At 36.3% G+C, this 5,876-nt stretch overlaps 1 long non-coding RNA gene across 1 annotated transcript; it reads left to right on the forward strand.

The window, feature by feature from the left end:
* Positions 1-3,149, forward strand: LOC128318219 (uncharacterized). Its single transcript, XR_008301698.1, has 3 exons — positions 1-254; positions 944-981; positions 2,320-3,149. It is a non-coding gene; the product is annotated as an uncharacterized LOC128318219 (long non-coding RNA).
* Positions 3,150-5,876: the final 2,727 nt, after the last annotated feature.

Here is a 5,876-nt window from a genome sequence, read left to right on the forward strand (position 1 = left end):
ATCAGTCGATTGTCTCATCTGCCTGCTTTATTTAACCCTGATGTTAAATAAACTCTATGCAAAATGGTAAAGGTAGGCAGGTATGCATATTATACGGTATATAAACCAATAAGGCTGCACAGTAGCTTAGTGGATAGTGTTACCACCTCACAACCTGTGTTGAGTTTCATGTGGTATCTCTGTGAGCAAAGTTTTGCTGTTTTCTGTTTTAGCTACAAGTCATCCAGCTCAACAGGATTACACAGAGGAACCGGGTAATTTATTTTGTCACTGTTAATTTTTTAATGTGTGTGTTGTGTGTAGCCATTTTTATTAATTTTTCTTCTAATGGATTCCCAGAAAAAACACAATATAGGTGACGTAAACCACGGCAACTTAATTTAATTAAAATCTAAAACATCTTCATGCTATGATTGCTATTAATCTTGGTTTTAAAAACTTGTTAAATTGAAGTGGTTCGATACAAAAGCCAATGATACTGCTGAATACAGACGAGTGAAAACACTCCATAAATGTTTTTTTTTCTGAATGGGAATTCACTTGGTAATGAATCACGCAAGTATTTTTTTTTTTTCTCAGCAAGTTATGTCTGTGATTTCTTCTATTTATTATACCTACAGTGAAACACAGAACTTTTGTTTAGGCTCTTCTTTCCTGTGTAATTCCCTAAAATCTGGTGTGGTTCATGTGACAATAGCCCCTAGTCGACACACTCAGGTTATATGCAAGTATGGAGACGTGTAAGCATCCTCGCATGACGTCCTGTCCTAGTCCCAGATACACACTCACAGAAGTATAAATCAGCCCAAAGTACAGCAGTGTAGTATCTACAGTGGTATAGTGTTATTATAGTAGTATAGACAGTTGTGTAGTTTTAATATATGTTGGCATAAGTGTTAAGTTACCTGTTAAAATTAATATTATATTTTATTGTTTTAAACAGAGTCTGACAAGACACATTCTCCTGCCTCATCAAATATTGTAGGTAAGTGAATTAATCATACAGTACAGACAGTTTCTGTTTGCATTTTCGTATTTTTATTAGTGTCCATTATAGTGTCATTTATTATATTCTATTATCTATAGCTGTAGGGGAATCTCTGTGGTTGTATAGATTTAGTATAATATGGTATATTCTACAATGGTGGTATCGTGTTAGTATAGAAATATCTGTAGTGGTATTGTGTTAGTATAGTAGTAGGTATAGTGGTATATTGTTAGTATTGGAGTATCGACAGTGGCATAGTGTTAGTATAGGAGTATCTATATGGGTATAGTGTAAGTAGCAGTATGTATAGTGGTATAGTGTTAGTATAGGAGTATGTACAGTGGTATAGTGTTAGTATAGGAGTATCTATAGCGGTATATTGTTAGTATGGGAGTATCTATAGTGGTACAGTGTTAGTATAGGAGTATGTACAGTGGTATAGAGTTAGTATAGGAGTATGTATAGTGGTACAGTGTTAGTATAGGAGTATGTATAGTGGTACAGTGTTAGTATAGGAGTATGTATAGTGGTACAGTGTTAGTATAGGAGTATGTATAGTGGTATAGTGTTAGTATAGGAGTATGTATAGTGGTACAGTGTTAGTATAGGAGTATGTATAGTGGTATAGTGTTAGTATAGGAGTATGTATAGTGGTATAGTGTTAGTAAAGGAGTATGTACAGTGGTATAGTGTTAGTAAAGGAGTATGTATAGTGGTATCTTGTTAGTAAAGGAGTATGTATAGTGGTATCTTGTTAGTAGTGTATATAGTGTGGAAACAGTGAGCGTCTACAGTGAGGAGAAAGAAGTGTTAAGACACTTTTGTTTTTGTTAGTTAATATACTTCTAGTGCATATATCCACTTCAAATGCACTCAATGTCTTTTCACTTTGTACTTATATAATAAGAATTTTTTTTTAAAGATTTTTTAAAGTTAATAAGAAATGGCAGTGTGTCATGTTACCAAGAAACAGCAAAGCATAAACTTCTCAGTTCTGAAGATGTCAGAAACCTTAAAGTTACAGCTTTACTTCTGACTGTTACAAAGTGTAGACACTCTAATGGCTCATTCACTTTTATGGCGGATGCTCCACCTCACTGGATTAAAAACCTAAAAAAAAAAATGTGATTTGCAGCTGCACTAAATTCTGAGCTGCTTTTATAGAAAATGAATCAACAGCTTATAACCACTCAGTAAGCAGAATGCAATACTGCCTTGATATTTAATATGTACCTGCTATAAGAGCATCTCATGTTTTTAATTATTAGTAAGCATTTAATCAGAGTGCTAAGGCATGATTGATAAATGAATGAATCAATGTTTACACACAGGTGCAACTGGAGCAGATGTGTATTGCATCACATACTAGAAGAATCCAATAACTGTAAAATTTATTAAAGTGTATGCGCATCCGAAAGCTGGAGCCATGTAAGTTTTCAACCAGTTGTTACTCTTTCCTTGGAGAGTAATTGATATTATTTGAAATTTATATTATGATAATTTATGACAACTAATTGCTATGTGAGGTTACTTCATTTGTTTCATTTTCACATTTAAAAGAAAACAATGTTGGTTGCATTAAAAGAATGATAATATCATGTAATAATAATATTGCATAATAATGTTATCTTTGATAGAAATGCTTAATAAAAAGATAATAAAAAAAATATTTATTTAAACAAACAAACAAACACACAAGCAAATAAATACATATACATACACAAAAAGGCTATGGCTATTGCTTGTGAAAAACATTAGAAGAATTAAGGTCAATAAATAATCACTGTACTATGAGACAATACAGAAGTTCACATCCTCAACATTTCTATGTACATAAACTGATGGATACAGAAACATACATATAGATAGAAAAAATTATTAAGAATAGAAGATTCTAAGAATAAAAAGAAAATAAAATTATTTCCTAAAAAAGAGAAGGAATGAATTTCCTGTGGTGCTTCTCTGTACAAAATGCTTCACTGTCTATCACTGTCCATCTATTGTGCAAATCTTAAAACAAAGCTCAGCATCTTTTGGAGGTGAAAATGCCCTGAACCACAAGCTGTAAAATGCTGCTGTTATTTTTGACATAATAATCTCATTATTTTGACATATGGATCTATCCAAGCTTATTTCAATTTATACAACAGCAGCTCTGACAGTAGCGCAGCTGCTGCACTTGTTCTAATACATTATCGTTTCTAATAGTAACAGTTTTTTTACAGGGACTTATACGGTGGCCAATCCACATATAAAAAACATCTAATAATTGATATGGTGAAGTTTTCCATAAGGAGATGTTTATTTATGGAAGGAGTCTCCAGTGTCAGTGCTTTGTAACAGTCAGAGGTAAAGTTGTAACATTAATTTTTCTGACATCTTCAGGACAGAGGAGTTTACACTATGTGGTTTCTCGGTAACATGACAAGCTGCATTTTTTTTAACTTCATTAAAGAGGAAAAAGAGAGGCAGGTGAGGGAACGACTGTTTATAGCTGCTATAACGTAATAGAGAAGAGGAACTAACTTTCCTTAAACCAATAAAAAGTATGATGTGTTGTTCTTTACTAAATAAAAAATAGTTGACACACATGATTATCTGTTGGTTAAACAATTAAATACATTCAGATATTTATTTTAAATGTGTTTATCCTTAAAATAGACTATATCACATTAGCAGAAGTTGTATAAAAAAAAAAAAAACAAAACAAAACTAAAAACAATCTAGACTTTGAAATTCAATTTCAGTAGTAAATATTCTTGTGTTAAACTGGCCCCACCTGCTGTCCATTGATATTAATGCAGCAGGCTGCATCAGGCAAACAGAAGAGAGTTTGGTGTTTGGAAAAAGATCACTAAAAGATACAGAGGAGTCACAGTTAAAGACAAAACCAATTTAAAATACAATACAATACAATACAATACAATAAAATAAAATAAAATTAAATAATAAAACCAGTAAGTGTGTTACTATGGCTTTAAGCCACCAGATCAGCTTCAATACTTGATATTAGGAATGGTAGTTCAGAAGGTTGTGAGTTCAGATCCCAGCATTGTCAAGCCCTTCACAGAATAAAGGTAAGGCCCTTAACCATATCTGCTCCAGGGGTGCCGTATCATGGCTGTCCCTGTGCTCTGACCCCAGCTTCCTAACAAGCTTCCTAAGAAGCTGGGATACACGAAGGAAAGAATTTCACTGTGCTATAATGTGTAAGTGGCAAGTAAAGATGACAAAATAAAAAAAAAAAAGCCCTACACAGCATGTCAGAGCTACTGCGTTTCCTTTAATTTGCCACACATTTGTAGCTCACTGTGTGTTTTAGGTATGCTTACAGCTTGCTCTAGGCATGTCGACCTCATTTTAGCTAACGGGCCACATTTACTTAGGCCTTGTTATCAAACCTACAATGGGCATGTGAGCATTGGAGTGGCCTCATCTGATGAATCACGATATCTTTAATAAAAATATATACACACAGAGACACACAGACACACACACACACAGTATGGTCCACATACTTTTGATACTGACTCTTGACCATCACATGGATGGTCTCCACTGGGGAATGGGGCTCCAGTTTTTAGACTTACCTCCAGTCCCAGCTCCTCCCTCTCGGAAACCACCTTTGCCAGAGCCACAGGAACCGCTTCGCTCCATGGTTTAAGGAGACTGTGGTGGTATGCTTGAAGTGCATCACCTCTATCCTTTCACCTGACCACATAGTTGACTTCTCCGGAATAGCCGTGTGACCTCAAAGGGTCCTTGCCACTAAAACGAGCACTTTATGACCCGGTGCAAATTCCCATAGCCGAGTACCCCTGTTGTACAGCCGGGATTGACATTCCTATGCCTGTAACAAATTCTGTGTTAATTGCACAAGAGTGTGGAGTTTTGGTGTCAGGTCAAGAATGTATTGAATTTTGTTTTTGCTACTAGAAGGTCCCTCCTCCCAATTTCCACTACTGACAGTTAAGATGCCGCAAAGCTTGCGCCCTTGGATGAGGGTGCAACTCAGTTAAGATGCCGCAAGGCTTGTGGGACCTCTCATACTGCAAATAACAGGGGCTCAAGCCACATATCCCAATTCCATGCATCATTGTCAACAAACTTACGAATCATATTTTTAAGTATTTGAATAAGTGTTCGACCAGCCCACAATGGTGCAAATCAATTTAATTACATTAATTCCTACAGTTCACAAAGTGTCTGTGATTTGACCATAGTGCCCTGGTCAGTCAGGATCTCTTTCAGGATCACGCCACCTGCAAACATTGCCACGAATGCCCGGCAAATAAAAATAAGCCATTGGACGGTTGAGTTTTTTTTATCTTGGCCCAGTTGCCCAGCCATGGGATTATGATGAGCTGCATGGAACAGGAGCTCTCTGCGGCACATCGAAACTAACAACTGGGTCATCTCCTCCTTAGTTTGAGTGTCGATGTCACTCAATATATCCTATACTTGGGTGGGATATCGCAACATTAGGCTGAATTTGCTGACCGTCGATTACTCTCACTTGGTTGAAGCTATGCCTCAGGATCTTTTTGCCCAACTGCTCCAAGGGGAAATCCTAGAGGGGAATCCCTCCCCACCTTCCTTGTCCCCCTGACATGGAGCTAATGTCAAGTCAAGTGGCTTTATTGTTGTTTCAACCATATACAGATAGTACAGTACATAGTGAAACCAAACAACGTTCCTCCAGGACCATGGTGCTACATCAAACAACATAGAACTACAGGAGACTACACATTTCTACATAAAGTGCAGCAAACATGTGCAAACAGCACAAGACAGTACAGTAACTACTAAAACAGCACAATAGCCACATTAAGAGACAGTGCAGTGCCGACTAGTACACAGTTCTAGTATGAAAGCATCAGGGATAACA

Source organism: Pangasianodon hypophthalmus, chromosome 4 (assembly GCF_027358585.1).
Source record: "Pangasianodon hypophthalmus isolate fPanHyp1 chromosome 4, fPanHyp1.pri, whole genome shotgun sequence".
NCBI lineage: Eukaryota > Metazoa > Chordata > Actinopteri > Siluriformes > Pangasiidae > Pangasianodon > Pangasianodon hypophthalmus.